This window comes from Diceros bicornis, assembly GCF_020826845.1.
Source record: "Diceros bicornis minor isolate mBicDic1 chromosome 30 unlocalized genomic scaffold, mDicBic1.mat.cur SUPER_30_unloc_2, whole genome shotgun sequence".
Classification (NCBI taxonomy): domain Eukaryota; kingdom Metazoa; phylum Chordata; class Mammalia; order Perissodactyla; family Rhinocerotidae; genus Diceros; species Diceros bicornis.
In genome coordinates, this window is record NW_026690900.1 from 3,669,681 (window position 1) to 3,684,601 (window position 14,921).

At 44.7% G+C, this 14,921-nt stretch overlaps 1 long non-coding RNA gene across 4 annotated transcripts in view; it reads right to left on the minus strand.

Annotated features, from left to right (window-relative positions):
* LOC131402106 (uncharacterized) overlaps positions 1 to 10,800 on the minus strand; it is a 104,201-nt gene extending 93,401 nt beyond the window's left edge. Inside the window, exons 1-7 of one of the 4 annotated variants that reach the window (XR_009218280.1) lie at positions 10,631 to 10,800; positions 9,800 to 9,891; positions 7,601 to 7,708; positions 7,190 to 7,309; positions 6,686 to 6,751; positions 5,463 to 5,529; positions 5,257 to 5,304 (exon numbers count right to left, since the gene is read on the minus strand). This is a non-coding gene — a long non-coding RNA (uncharacterized LOC131402106). Of the gene's footprint in view, positions 1 to 5,256; positions 5,305 to 5,462; positions 5,530 to 5,672; positions 5,753 to 6,436; positions 6,752 to 7,189; positions 7,310 to 7,600; positions 7,709 to 9,799; positions 9,892 to 10,630 lie in introns of those variants that run through there. The other 3 variants (XR_009218281.1, XR_009218282.1, XR_009218283.1) reach the window with 3 other exon arrangements.
* Positions 10,801 to 14,921: the final 4,121 nt, after the last annotated feature.

The window sequence follows — 14,921 nt, forward strand, 5'->3', positions numbered from 1 at the left end:
AATAGAAATACCATACCTTCCAGCTATCCCACTACTGGGTATTTATTCAAATAAATTGAAATCAACAATTCAAAGAGATTTTCTCACCCCTGTGTTCATTGCGGCATTATTCACAATAGCCAAGACATGGAAGTAACCCAAGTGCCCTGCTACACGTGAATGGATAAAGAAGATGTGGTATGTATTATATACAATGGAACACTACTCAGCCAGAAAAAAAAGACAAGATCATCCTGTTTGCAACAACTTGGATGGACCTTGAGGGTATGATGTTATATGAAATAAGCCAGACAAAGAAATATGCATGATTTCACTCATATGTAGAAGATAAACATACACAGGGATAAAGAGAACAGATAAGTGCTTACCAGAGGGGAAGGGGGTTGGGTGTTGAGTGAAAGAGTTAAAGGGGCACATATGCATGGTGATGGAAAAAAGTTAGACTACCGCTGGTAAGCACGATGCAGTCTATACAGAAATTCACAAATAATAATGAACACCCAAAATTACACAATGTTAAAACCCTTTATAATTTCAATAGAGTAATTAAAAAAAATAATTCATTCCTTTTTATGATTGAATAGTATTCCACTGTGGAGATATACCACACTTTGTGTATCAGTTCACCAGTAGATGGACATTAGGGGTCTTTTCCGCTTTTGTCTACTATAAATAGGTTGTTATCAACATGTGTGTACAAGTCTGTGTATAGACATTAGTGTTTATTTACCTTAGATTGATTCCTAGGAGAGGAATGGCTGGGTAGACGTATGTAATTATTAACGACGCATCCAAGCTATTTTTCACCAGCACTCGATGAGAGTTTCGGTGACTTGACATCTTCAACAACACTTGCTATAGTCAGTTTTTTTAACTTTAGCCATTCTCAAGTGTGGTGGAATCTCGTGATGACTGTCACTTACATTTCCCCAATGACTCATGTTGTGAAGGAGAAGGCAAGTCACGCACAGATTGGGAGAAAACATCTGCAAAACATATCCCTAGAAAAGGATGTGTATTTATATTATATAAAGAGCTCTTACAACGCAATAAGAAGACAAGCAACACGTCATGGCTTACCAGGAGACAGCAGATCAGGCCTGTGATGAGCACCAGGAGTCCCGCCAAGCAGATGAGGATGAGGACCCAGAAGGGGAGGTCTGAGGAGACAAGTGGTGAGGTAAGCCACATCCTGTCATCGCCCAAGGGCTTCTGGTGACCCCACTGTGCCTCAACCCTCCTTGACAAGGGTTGGCCAACATTCTTCATCATCCAAGACACTGTGCGCACGGTTCTCTTCGATGAGACACAGCATCAACATACTCATCCCCTACCATGGGCGGAGGCTTCCTGCAGGTTTACCAGGCTTCTCAGTCAAGGTATCATCTCTATTGGGAGAATATTCTGGAAGTGAATGAAATGGAGAATGCATGTGAGTGTGTTTCACTCTTTTTAATAAAACTTTTCAGACACAGAAAAATAAAGGGAACAGTCTCATAAACATCCATCATCTAGATTTAACAATGTATATTCCATCCAATTAAAACAATATTTCATCAATGTATAAATTATTAACACTTGCCACCCTTGATTCATCCCATGTTTTCAATGAAATATTAAAGTCAAGTAGACATCATGATTTTTCACCCAATTTTAGTTTCCATTTCTAAAAAGTGAGCACACTGTGCTACAAAATCCAAGACTATTATCACAGAACAAAAGTGTAATTAATTAAATGAAATTCATACCTCTGGGCGCAGAGGACTGAATTTGGACTGGACTTTCTTAGGACGGTCGGGGGGAGAATGGGTCATCACAGTTGGCAAGCCTATGGGATCTCTCTAAATTTGTAAAATCCCACTCAAAAGTGTTCTTCCATGCCTGGAAACACATCATCCCCTTCTACTTTATCTGTTTGCTTAATATTCATTTTCTAGGATTAACCTACAATGTAATCTCCTGCAGGAAGTCTTCTCTGAATACCGCCTCCAAGTATGAGTTTGTTCACATCAAATACTTGATGTTTCAATTCTCTATTCTTGTTATTGCCAGCTACAACATAAACTCCAGGAGGGGAGGACACACAGCACTCAGTGGGCATGGGGGGAGGGGTGCAGGCCCCCCTACTTGTACCTCTATCCAGAAAAACTCTTAGAGGTGTGCTGTCTGATATGGAGCAGCAACAAGTCTTTTTTTGAATTAAAATTAATTTTAGTTAAATGAAATAAAAAATCTAGTACCTCAGTAACATTAAAAATCAGTAACAATAAAGACCAGTCACAATACCATCCTTCGAGTACTCAACAGCCACATGCGGCTATGCACTGGAGAGCACAGATATAGAACATTCCACCACTGCAGAAAGTTCTAGTGCATTGGTGATCATCTAGAGTGGGACTTGGCAAACTATAGCCTGTAAATCAGAAACCACATGACCCCAAACCTGTAAGTCTGCTTCACACAGAGCTGGAGGCCCTCACTGACCATCTGGCCCAGTGGCTTTCAGTGGAGAGATAAGGAAACAAAAGTCCAGAGAGGGGAGGTGACTAGCTTCAGGTCACAGAGCTGTCTAGGAGAAGGTGACGGCCTCCAATATTACACTGGTGTCCATGTCTCTCTATGGTGGGTAAAGACTGGGGGACTATGCCACCTCCTGCCAGCCTGAGAAAGTTCAATGCTCTCTCAGCCCCAGGCATCCAGAGTCCCGAGAAAGGTCTCACTTCATTTCCCAATGACCAGGGAGCCTTAACATCCCCAAGGACACTCTTCCTTACCAGGGTCAAGTTCTGCATCTGGGTCCATTCTGGGTCAGCCGCAGGAATTCCTCATAGATGGCAACTCTGTCCAATCTCTGTGCCAAGGCGGCAAGGCACACAGGGAGTCCACGCCAGTGTGGTTACTGTGGGGGACAGACCTGGAAGGGCACAAGGGATGAACAAGTGTGTCTAGAATTCTACCTTGATTCTAGATTCCCTGCTTCTGTGTCCTGTCCAAGATAACTTTCTGCAATAATGTAAACATTTGTCTGCACTACCAAATACACTCATTATCATCCCCATGGTGTTATCAAGCACTTAAAATGTGGTTAGTGTGTGTGAGTGAGGAACTGAATTTCTCATGTAATTTCAAGTAATTAATTCATAAATAAATAACCACAGGGAGAACATTTTTGAAACATTTGAGAAAGATTTTCTGCAAATGCATAAAAACAATGAAAACACTGGTAAAAATTGTCAAAATCAACTTTTCAAAAGTCTAGAAATTAATCAACAGCTTGTAAGAATCTGAGGAGGGTTTAGTGAAGAAACATGGTGGAATCTTGATAACGGGAGCAAACTTTGTGGCACTATAACTTGCACTATCCCATCCTGCTCTCACAATATCTTCCATAACTTTGAAAATCATCAGTCTCAGAACCATGGTAGCTGAGACAACCAGCAGCCAAGCAGCCATAATGGGTTTGGAGCTCTGAAAAGAACCATCCCCATCGAACTGTCACTAGCTGACCTTCCTGGCAGCTTCCCGATAAAGCCCCATGTTCAGGGCTTGACGTTACTTGAGTCAGAGCTTGCCCAGGGAGGAAAGTCTGTCCCCAGGGCACTTGCTAAAAACAATCAGAGCTAATTGTTTTCTATTGTAGTTGCCTGAGGGAGTGATACCAGCTGAGGCAGGCAAGAGGTGAGCCAAAAACTTAGAAGAAAACTTGGGGGAATGTGATGTCCACAGGGGCCTTTGAAAAGCTGCAGTGTATTTGCGGGCATCTAGAAGGACACAAGGGCTCAGGGCTATGGCACGCCCAGGCAAGACTTGAGAACATCTTAATCTCTAACCTCTAGTTGAAGGGTTGGGTTAATATCTGAAAACTTGACTATGTATTACACAATATTAATAGAATAAGGGCCAATACCAGGCAATCTCGACCACATACACAGAAAAGAATTTCGCAAAATACAACGCCCTTCGTGTCTAAAAAAGAAAACACTCAACAATTTAGGAATAGAAAAAGCTTTCTCAACCTATAAACAGCATCGATGAAAAACCCACGGCTAACACCATATTCAATGGTGAAAGACTGAAAATTCCCCCCTAAGACCAGGGACAAGACAATGATGTCTTCCCATATCTCGTATGTTAATCACAGGTACTAAAGGTTCTAATGAGGGCAATCAGGCAAGAAAAAGGAATAAAAGAAATCCAGATTGGAAGGGAAGAGGTAAAACTATTTGTTTTGCAGATGAGAAGATATTGTATATAGAAAAACCTAAAAAATACACTCCTCTCCACACACAATATGTGAATCGTATCCTAATAGGTGTATAAAAAATTTAAATTGCCCCATGTGGTTAGCGGCTACAGTATTGGAGAGCACAGTTAGACTGCTGATATTTGTTGAAAGTCTCCAGAAGAGGAGGAGGAGCAGGATGCTGGAGGTTCGTGGCACCAAATGTTAATGCTTTTCTCATCCCCCAAAAGCCTATGGAAGGAGATGTTAGGATTAGCTGACAGGGATGTGGGGCAGAATGGGCACGATGTAAGTGACTTCCAGATCAATTATGTGTCACGGGAGCTCAGAGTCATCAGCCACCAGCTCAGCCAATGCTTCCAATCTCCTCAACCTACATTAAGTTGGTGACCAGGCAGGAGTGGAATGGAATATGTCTCAAAGTTGGGTGCCGCTGTAGAGCTTGGTGACCTAGAACAAACACGAGGGAGAGTGGGTGAGATGAAGGTCTCCTGGGGATGCACGGCGCCACTGGAGCCAGTGAAAGATCACAGACCTTGGGACAAGGGAGACCTGAGTTCTGATACTGGCTCTGCCCCTAACTCACTGTGTGACCTTAGGCAGAATACTCCCCTTTCTGAGCTTCAGTTTACCCAGGTGAGAAATGGGAAAGGCAGCTAGGACATCACCCCTGGACACTGAGAGAACCCAGACATGCAGGGAAAGTGAAGGGTTGAAACAATCACATAACAGATATAAGTCAGATGGAGGAATGACGGTGCCCTCAGGGCAAGGAGAGACGGGAGTGGGAGACCCCACCTGGTCCTGGGTGTCTCTCAGCAGGGCGGAGTACTCCGAGGATGTGGGCTCCGAGATGCTGAGGTTCCAGCTGATGATGCGGAAAAGTAGCTGTTGCTCTCTCTTAATGGATAAACTCTGGGCTGCGGAGCCAGGAGCCACCGAGAGGAAGAGCAGACAGGTGGCGACACTCAGCTCCCAGCACAGAGGCATGGCGGACCACGGGATCAGGGTGGCGGGTGCAGACAGCGTCCACACAGGTGGCTGCCCCATCCTTCTCAGGCCTGGGGAGAGAGGGATGTGGGGAGTCTAGAGAGAGGTCCTGAAACCTCCGGGGGTGGGGGCCAGAACAGGAACGAGGAAATGGGAGGACAGTGGAGAGACAGAGAGGGGTGGTCACAAAAGTGGTCATTAGGGGCAAATGCTGAGGGGATGGTCTCACCTGAGGGAGACCAGTCTGCAACTTGAGTAGAAGGGGCCCAGGCTGCTCTTCTTGAACAATGATCCAGCTGGGGAGGAAGGAGGAGGAAGAGGAGCAGGAGGGACAGGGGTTGGAGGAAGGGCTGGGTGGGATTTAACCCACTAGGAGCTGCTGGAACCAGGGTTTCACCAGGCTCTGCAGGACCTTCTCAGTGAAGTTGAACATGGCATAGCCATTGCTCATGTCTGATGAATACCGGAGGGTGGAGATGGTGACGTTGACTGTGAGGGTCTTCAGGTTGTGCCCCAAAGCTGCAAGACGAGAGGGAGAGCAATGGCCATCTCTGAAAGCTGGCCTGAGACCAGACCAGAGTCCTGCACTCATTATAATCTGTCGTCTTCTGTCCCAGTGGCACCACCACCCACCCGTGTGGTCACCCAAGTCAGAACCAGCACATCTACTCAGCTCCTCCTCCCTCCCAGTAACACCCATTCACCTTGCACACTGGTCCTCACATACACTCCCTCTCTCCATCCCTGTCCTAGCTCAGGTCTTAACTTCCTTCACCCGGACCAACACCCCAGCAGGCTCACTGGATGCTCTGTCTACAGGATGTTCTACATGGACTACTAGAAGAATCTTTCTGAAATGAATACCTCACTAGGGCCACCACTGCTCTAGTACCTCCCATGGCTCCTTATGGCCTTCAGTGTTTAGTTCAACCTTCTTGACCTGGCACTCAAGTCTCTACTCAATCTGGCTCCTGCTGACTTTTCAGTCTCATTTTATCCACCTATTGCGGGTTAAACATTATGCTTCATGCAACCCAAATTCGTTTCAATTCTCCCCATACGGCATCTTGTTTCTGGCCGGAGCCTTTGCTCATGGAATCCTCTCTGCCAGGAAAACCCTTCATCCTCTATTTACCAGGGTCCCTCCTACACATTCTTAAAGACTTCATTCTGTTGAAACTTTCTCTAGCAAGCTCTTTCCCTCCAAATTATGCCAGGTGCCTCTCCCCGAAATATCCCACATTGTATTATAATGGTGTGTTAATTTCACAAGACTAGGGGCTCTCTGAGAGCTGGCCTTAGACTGAATCGTTGGTATAATCTTTGTGATCAGCATGATTGTCCTAAAACCAGAATTTCATACCCTGGCTTCCCACCTCCTGGATCAAACCTGGCTCATGGGGAGTGGGGCCAGAGAGCTTCTCTTGGGAAGGAAAAGGGGCCCCCAGATACCTGTGGTGGCTTCTGGTGGCTCAGGTGATGATCAAGTATGCAGGGACGTGGTGGCCGGCTCGGGAGCTGTGGATAAGGCTGTCATCAGGGAAGGACAGAGTGGGAGGAGACCCGCGGCTCACATGGGCTCCAGCACTGGCTGTCTCAGGACCACCATTCACAGGTGAAGCATAAATGAGAGTGAGGGGACCAGTGACTGTGTGAGTAGAAGGAATGAGCAAGCCTGTGGAGGAGAGGAGCCCAAGAGAGAGAGATAGGTGAACAAGAGTGACTGAACTCAGAGGAGAGATAGATAGGCAGAAAAATGGGCAGATGGATGGGATACCTGGAAAAGGAGGACCAAGGGCAGGGCTTTAGGAGAATTAAAGTGAAAACCATGTGGGGTCAGAATGTGGTGGAGAACATGTCTGTGTCTAAGGCTTTCTCACACTGGCTGGGACTCTCCACTAGAACCCGGGAGGGAGAGAAGGGATGAATTAGGGTCCTTCCAGGTCCTTCCTTCACCAAGGACAGCAGATGAAGGAGAACAAGTGCTCCCAAACTACAAATGCAGACGGGACACAGGAGACCAGGGCCAGGAATACTCACTGGTGGTAGTTGGGGCCACGGCTCCATAGGTGTAACCTGTGGAGAGAAGGTGAGAGGAGCTGAGCAAGTGTTGGGGTGAACATAAAGAATTAAGGGAGAGAAAGGATGTAGGGACCTTTGTGGGAAAAGCAGAGGGGAAAGCAGAGGGGACGAGTGGAGGGGTGTTCAGGTGGAAGGCAATAAGATGGAAATTGGCTGGACCCAGTGATCACACAGTGATGAGAAGACTGAACCCAGACCAGGAGGATAGAGAGATGGATCATAGCTCACTTTAGAGCAATGGAGGGAACACAGAACAGACAACGTGGCTATAGCACAGCCCCTCACCACTGAAGTAGAGGCTGTCCCAGTCCAGGGTGAAGGAGCCCAGGTAGGTGACGCGCTGAGTCTCATGGCTCAGCTCCCAGTAGAGTCACTCTCTGTCCAGCCTGGGACCTGCGGGGGTCAGAATGGAAGGTGCAGATGATGTCCACCCCAGTGGCTACCCCACCCTTCTCAAGCCTGGGGGAGGAAGATCATGGGGATGTGGAATACTGAGCAGGGGTCATTCTGGGTGTGGAAAGCGAGAGAGGGGAAGGGAGGAAGGTGATGGAGATGCTGAAGGGGCTGCTCTGATGCCTGCAGGGGCTCTCCTAGGTGTCTACCTTGTGAGACAACCCCCTGACAAGTAAGACCTGACTTCTTTTAGGATGTGGATGGGGGGGCCTGTGAGTGGCAAAGAGGGGTGAACACACAGACCTGGGTGAGGGGGCACCTGCAGGTCTGCACAGACAGCAGCGAGAACAGTCAGTGCCCTGTGCCATCTGACACATGCAGGCAAGAAAGCACCGTTATGTTCTCTCGGTTCTACACTCCATGGTCTTTTCTTTCTACTTCTTTCCTACTCCACAGCCATCACTCAGGCCTAGGGAACAATCATCTTATTCCTAATCTTATTCCCAATCTTATTCCCAGTACCTCCTATCTTGCCTATTAAGTCTTTATTCTTAACCATGAAGTCCATTTTAACCCACATGCTTAGACCAAACGCTAATCACATCATCCTTTTACTCGCATCTCTCCAGAGTGTTCCCACTGTTCTAAGAACAGAGTCCCAAGTCACCCCTGATCTGATCCTGCCTGTCCCCCCTCGCCCGTGTGGCTCACACCCCTCCCCGTGTGTTGACTCGGCTCAGCCATCCTTCTTCTCAGTTCATGGACACACCAGGCTCTCTGCTTCAGGGGTGTCCTCATGTGTGTCCCTCTGCCTGAAACGCTTTCTTGAACACACTCCCACACCCTCACTCCAGTCTAACCCTCCTGCCAGCTAAATCCAGTCCCAACTCTAGCTCTCAAGCTAAATATCAGTCCTTCTCAAGAGGGCTTCTCTGCACCCTCATGTTGATTCCCCTTGTGCCAAACTCCCACATCACTCTCATCATTAACTTTTCAAAATCCAAATTCCCAAATATAATGTATATTCCATGGAGGTGGGACAAGGTCTCTCTGGTTCTCCAGGTCCCCATGCATGTGTCCTAGGGCCTGGCTCATGAGATGAGGAACCATCCCGGTTTGCCTAGGACTGCCCTGGTTTGAACACTAAACGTCCTGTGTCCTGGAAAACCCCACTGTCCTGAATAAACGAGGATGGTTGGTCACCATTAATTATACACTCAGAGACTATCTATTGCATGACCAGCACACATTCCCCTCAATAACATCACAGGAAAGCTAGAATGAAAAAGGCACACACACATACACACACAATTAGTAGAGGCCAACAACTAAATACAAAATTACTTAACAAGATTCTCTGCAACGTGAATCACCAGACCGTTATTTCAGAAAAGTTTCAAGAAACAAAGTTAATTCCCTTTAGAAGGCAAGGTGGAGAGGACAGTCTTTTTGGAGACTAGCGCCCTTCCCTTCAATCTACAGTGTTGCTTAGTACTCCTCCAAATGATTTGAAATGTCATAAAGAAAAAAAAATGCTCAAAATAAATCTGGCTACTGGCAAATTCAATTTTAAATTTGTTATTAATACAAAGAAGTTCAAATCATCTTTTTCCCTGAATGCTCCTTTATTTCAAATTTATGTGGAGGATTTATAGGACTTTAGAAATCAAATTGAATGGGTCTAAGGAATGTTGCTGAGTATCCCTGCTAATATTTCATGGGATGTCCTCTAATACTACATACACACGCAAAACATTTCTGTATTTATATTATATATAAATCCTGACTTTTGAATATTATGCAATGCAAGTAAATCTATATTTTCTACTATAATACACATTTGCAGTTATTTAGGTTTGTTTCATGTGTTTTTATTTGCATATAACTGTACTTACTGAAATATTTACCACATAGAACCACACACAGCTTACCATCTTTCCATCCATCAACTATCAATAATTTTTCTCAAGATACCTTCACTCTCAGTGACTCCAGGTGGTGACAACCGGAGCCCAGGAAAGCTCACTGGCAGGTCTTCTGCACAGCGGATGCTGCCAGAACCTGTTGGTACCAGGTCCACAGGGTACTCACCTGGTCACACAGAAATCCATGGATCAGCGAGGACAGGTGGACCCTGAGCCTGGTTTCACATCAAACTTGAGCTCCACGGATGCTTTTCGTGTCTGAGGGGGGATAAAAAGCACAAACAAGCTTTTGAGGCCTTTTATAGGGTGTTGGATGGAAAGGCCAATCCCATTCACTGTTCTATTTTTGTATTTACTGATTTAACTGTAACTGTTGGTTGTGGCTGGATTTTCCCGATTCCTATCCAGCCACCTGTTTCTCCCCGAGATGGGAGAAAGCAGCTTCGTGCTGTGTGCACTTGAGTCGCTCAACTCACTTGGCTGGACAGAGACTTTTTGGTGACTCTGGACCCTTTAAACAAGCTTGTCATTTAGGGACCCTGTAAGTGACTCGCTGACTTGTCAACAATTTCCACACTTATTCAGGGCTCGGGAGATTTTCAGGCCCTGGAGCAGGTTTCCCAAACTTGGCACAACTGACATATGGGGCTGGATAATTCTCTGTCGGGCCGTCCTGGGCCCTGGAGGACGCTGAGCAGCATCCCTGCCTCCCCCCCAGATGCCAGGAGCGCCCCATTTGTAACGACCCAAACATCGCCTCCAGAAGCGGCTAAAGCCCCCTGGGGACAAAATCACACGGAGGACGGTGACGGGGACTCAGAGGAGGGGACGGCGGCGCCCCGAGCCAGGAGGAACAGCAGCCTCGGGGGCCCTGAGCGAACAGCCCGGGGGAAACGGGGCTGCGAGGGGACGGAGAGACGCCGACCCCTGCCGGGGCTGCCCACGGCCCAGGACCCTCCCTGGACCGCGACTGGAGCCGGGACCGCCCGCCGCTCACCGAGCTCCGCCTCTGAGGGCGAACGTCCAGGGGAATTCGGTCCGCAACGAGAAGACGGAACACACCGCTAAGATCGCCCGCTCCATCCACGGCGCCGCCCGCGCTTCCGGTTCCGGTCTCGGGCGGGCGTTCGGTGAGGACGAACGTTTGGGGGCTGCGGATTGAGGCGGCGGGCGAGGCGAGGCCGTGCACCCCAGCCTCGGGGGAGGTGTCTAGTTTCTAGAGTGAGTGAGAAGCTGGAAAGCAGGCTGGGTCAGCATCAGGGACAGGGACAAAATCTAGGGGCGGGGCAGTGTGCGGGAACAAGTTCTAGGGGCGGGCTGTGGGCGGGGCCAATGCTGTGAGTGACAGCAGGCCGGGGAGGCAGTTCTATGGGCGGGAACAAGGGTGCAGGCAGGGCAATGAGCCGGGACCAGGCTGTAGGCGGAGGCAGGCCCGAACGTTGTGGGCTGAGACCAGTTCCAGGGGCGGGAAGAGGTGGGGTGTGGCTGGAATAATTCAGGCAGACTTTACAGGGGGAGGAAATCAGCTCCAAGGGCGTGGCTGGAGGCGAGGCTTTCCGTGGACCCCTAGACTGTACAGGTAGCTGGATGTTGAACAGCTGTTCTTCATTCCTTTCCCCACCTTTACATAGCCTCATAGAACGATGTGCCCATATTTAGAATTCTAAATTTTTTGTGCGTTTCCTGTTCTTAATTTCGTTAAAAAATTGGATCATATATTCACATTTCTCTACAACTTGCTGTTCCAAGCCAGTAGATAAGGATATAACGCTATTTTAATTTTAAAAATCTGGGGGGAGGGAGGCCTACGTCGTAGGTGCACGTATAAGAAAACTCCAAATATTCTCACTCTACCACTGTCTCCCGGTACTTTTGCACAGAGATAAACATCCTTTCCTCCTCTATCCTTCCAGACATACTGTGTATATGTGGGACTGTGTATATGTTCAAGCCCAAGAGGGGTGTCCCCAAGCAAAACCTGAAGCCCATGAATTGTCTCATGCATCAGAAGTTAATGAGAAGAGATTTAATTTTCTGGTGGAAGGAGAGGAACCAGTGATGAATCCATAGGAAGACAACAAAGAAACAAGAGAATTTTACCATTTAAACGGTCAAAGGAAAAAGTGAGAAAGAAAATGTATTCATACTATCTGACGTAGCACATTTCTGGATAAGATTCGTATGCTATAAAATGGTAAACACTGATGTCATAAAACAGTAGACATTGAATTTTGATTTATCTTAATTCATTAAATAGTTATATTGAGCAAGGGGAATTATGTTTTTAACATATTAAGAACTCTTTGTGCTGATTTTTTCAGAGAATAAATAAACTATAAATAGTCAAAATCTGAAAAATGAAAAAGCTGTATGAGTAGCTAATTTAGAAATATAGATTTTAAACTAGAAAATTAAAGAAGTTGTTTTTGGAACCAGAGTCAAGAGTGGGGAAAGTAGCTTTTCATTATAAGCCTTGGAGTATTATTTGAGAGATGTGCGTATACATACACACACACGCACACACACAGAAGCCTGAATTTGTATTCCAAAGGGATCATCTAACTCTATAAAGAATTTGTAAAAAGGATTCACTTTACAAGAGTAGAACGTATTTTGAAAACTACAGACTTCAAGCATTAAAAAAGCTGTCATCATCCCGGTGGAAAAATGAATGGGGCATCACTTTCCAACCCACATGTTGATAAGCCTTTTACATACATTACTCTTGAGTATTCTCACAGAAACCCATAAGGAAGATGGTATTATCTATCTCCATTTTGCAGATGAGGAAATTGGTGGCAGCATATTGCTAAAATTTTCATATAAGTTCTCAATAGATATTGTTTTATGTTAAAATTGTTTATTGAATTTTCTTTTCATTAATAAAATGATATGTGTCACTCTTACAAATAAGCAAAGGATGTGTAAAAGCAATTTAGCAAAACTACAGTTTTCTTTTGATATAATTAAATATAACAATCACTTTATCATTTTTCTGCTGTCTGCCTCACATCTACGAAGATGCTTCGTATCCCAAAGGCTTACTAGAAAAATCTACTAAAAATCAAGAATCAGGGAATACCCATATTATGCCAGGTTCCTGAATACATGCAAAAAAAGCCATTATAACAATTTTTTGTACAGAAATCTTAGATCATTCATGAAATGATAACGACACAAATCATGATTAGGCAAGGTATTTCTGTAGAATGACAAATATTTAAACTTTAGACATTTAGAAAGGTAATTCATTACAGTAACTAATGTGTATAAGAATTTTTTTAAACTCACTAAGTGCCAGGAAGTCATTTGACAAAATGCACTGCAATATTATTCACAATAACCAAGAGATGGAAACTGCCTAATTGTGCACCCGTGGGTGAAAGGATGAAGAAAATCTGGGGCATCTATACAATGGAATATTATTCAGCCTTAAAAAGGAAGGAAATCCTGTATTCAGAATGGCTTGCCTGGATAATTTCAGTAGCCATGTGCTTTCTTCCTTAGTCCCTTCTGATCCATTCACCAACCAGGAACCAAGGTGATCCTTTTACAATGTAAGCGCCACAACCTCTAATGGATGCCTAAAAGAGATTTTGGAGGTGGACTGCCTGGGTACCAGCTGTGTGACCTTGGTCAATTATATAACCTCTAATGTTCCTCATCCATACAATAGAGGTTAATAGTATTGTCTCCATGGCATTGTTGTGAGGATTAAATGAGTGAATACATGTCAGATGCCTAGAAAGTGCCTGGCACATGATAAGGCATCATGAAAAATTTAACTGTAATTATAATCAAATTAAATATTGTGATGGCCTATTAATTAAGTTGAACCATATGAAATTTCTAATATTCAACCATTTTGACCCATTATTATTGTTGAATAAATGATAAAAGTCTAGGCAGGTTTGTTAGAGTCAAAAAGGATTGGATAAATGAAAATATTATTAGAAAAAATGATCTGAAATAGATTGCTTTGCAATTTACAAAGCAGTTTCTCATACTTTGTTTCATTTAATCTCTATAGAATGCTTTTCAGAGTCTTATTACCACTGTCTCTGAAGGAGTAACCGACTTTCCCCAAATCACACCACATTAAATAACACAATTAGATTGGAAACATCATTTCAAGTATAAATCCCATATGATATTTTTTTCCCCTTCATAATAACATTGGTCCTCTCAAGCAAGTGATGAAATAATGTTGATTCCTAGGAACTTGGTCTTAAAGAGACATACTCTCAGATGATAAACACTATGTCTTTGAAACAAGGGTGTTGTGAGAAGAAACTTGGAACCCATGTTTTCTTGGTTTTCAAGTCCATGATTAGACTTCTGGTAAACAGTCAAAGAAGGGAAAGGGTGAATAATAGTCCAGAATGAAAAAGTTTGATGTATATGTAACTTTATTGATCACCTCAAGATTCTCTTTTTGTTTATGGTCTGTGTCACCCTACTAGAATATAAATGCTCTTAGGGTAGATCACTGCTATCGTGCAGCAAGTGGAAGGCACTGAGTAAATATTTATTAAAGGAATGAAAGTGGCCTTGAATACATCTGCTCTTTACTCACCAGAGAACAGCCCCATAGCAGGCAAATGGCATCATTAACAAAATTTTAAAAATCATATCCTTATTAGCTCCTAACCATGGATACAAGGCTCCCATTTATTTCATACTTTCTAAGTACTTAAGCATTCTGGTGTATTAGGGAGTGTTTCGACAGCCTTGCTGTAACATAAAGCAAGACTTTTTGGCCCGTTGATTGCTGTTTCCTGCAAGGCCCATCTCTATACTTACCTCTAAACAATTAACTATAGATTTGTTATCCCAATGAACAGTGGTTTGGTATGGAACCTGTTTTATCAGTGTCATGCGAAAGTAGACATTTGGTATGTCTTTAAGGGGTGATATGGATAATAATGTTGATGCAGAAGAAGACAACTAAAAATTCTCTCTGGTCTTTGTCAAGTGCATCTGGGTGAAGGGTATCTTGTTGTCACTGGATTTCAGAACTCAAAAAGACTCGTCCAACTCTTCATGTTACAGGTGAAGAAACTGAAGTCTAAAGAGGTTGAGAGATTTGACCAAGACTAATTCCTGGGACTAGAGAAAGATCCTCTGATTCTCAGCTGGCCACATTGTCATAAGATCTCCAGCTCCAAACAGCCAAGAAAAGCAAGTCTGTTGATTTCCAGGCAGAAATGATTCCCCTTCACGTTTTTACTTTTTCTCCCTTAGATGCCTGTTCTGCCCTGAAAAGGAATTTATCTGATGTTTACGCT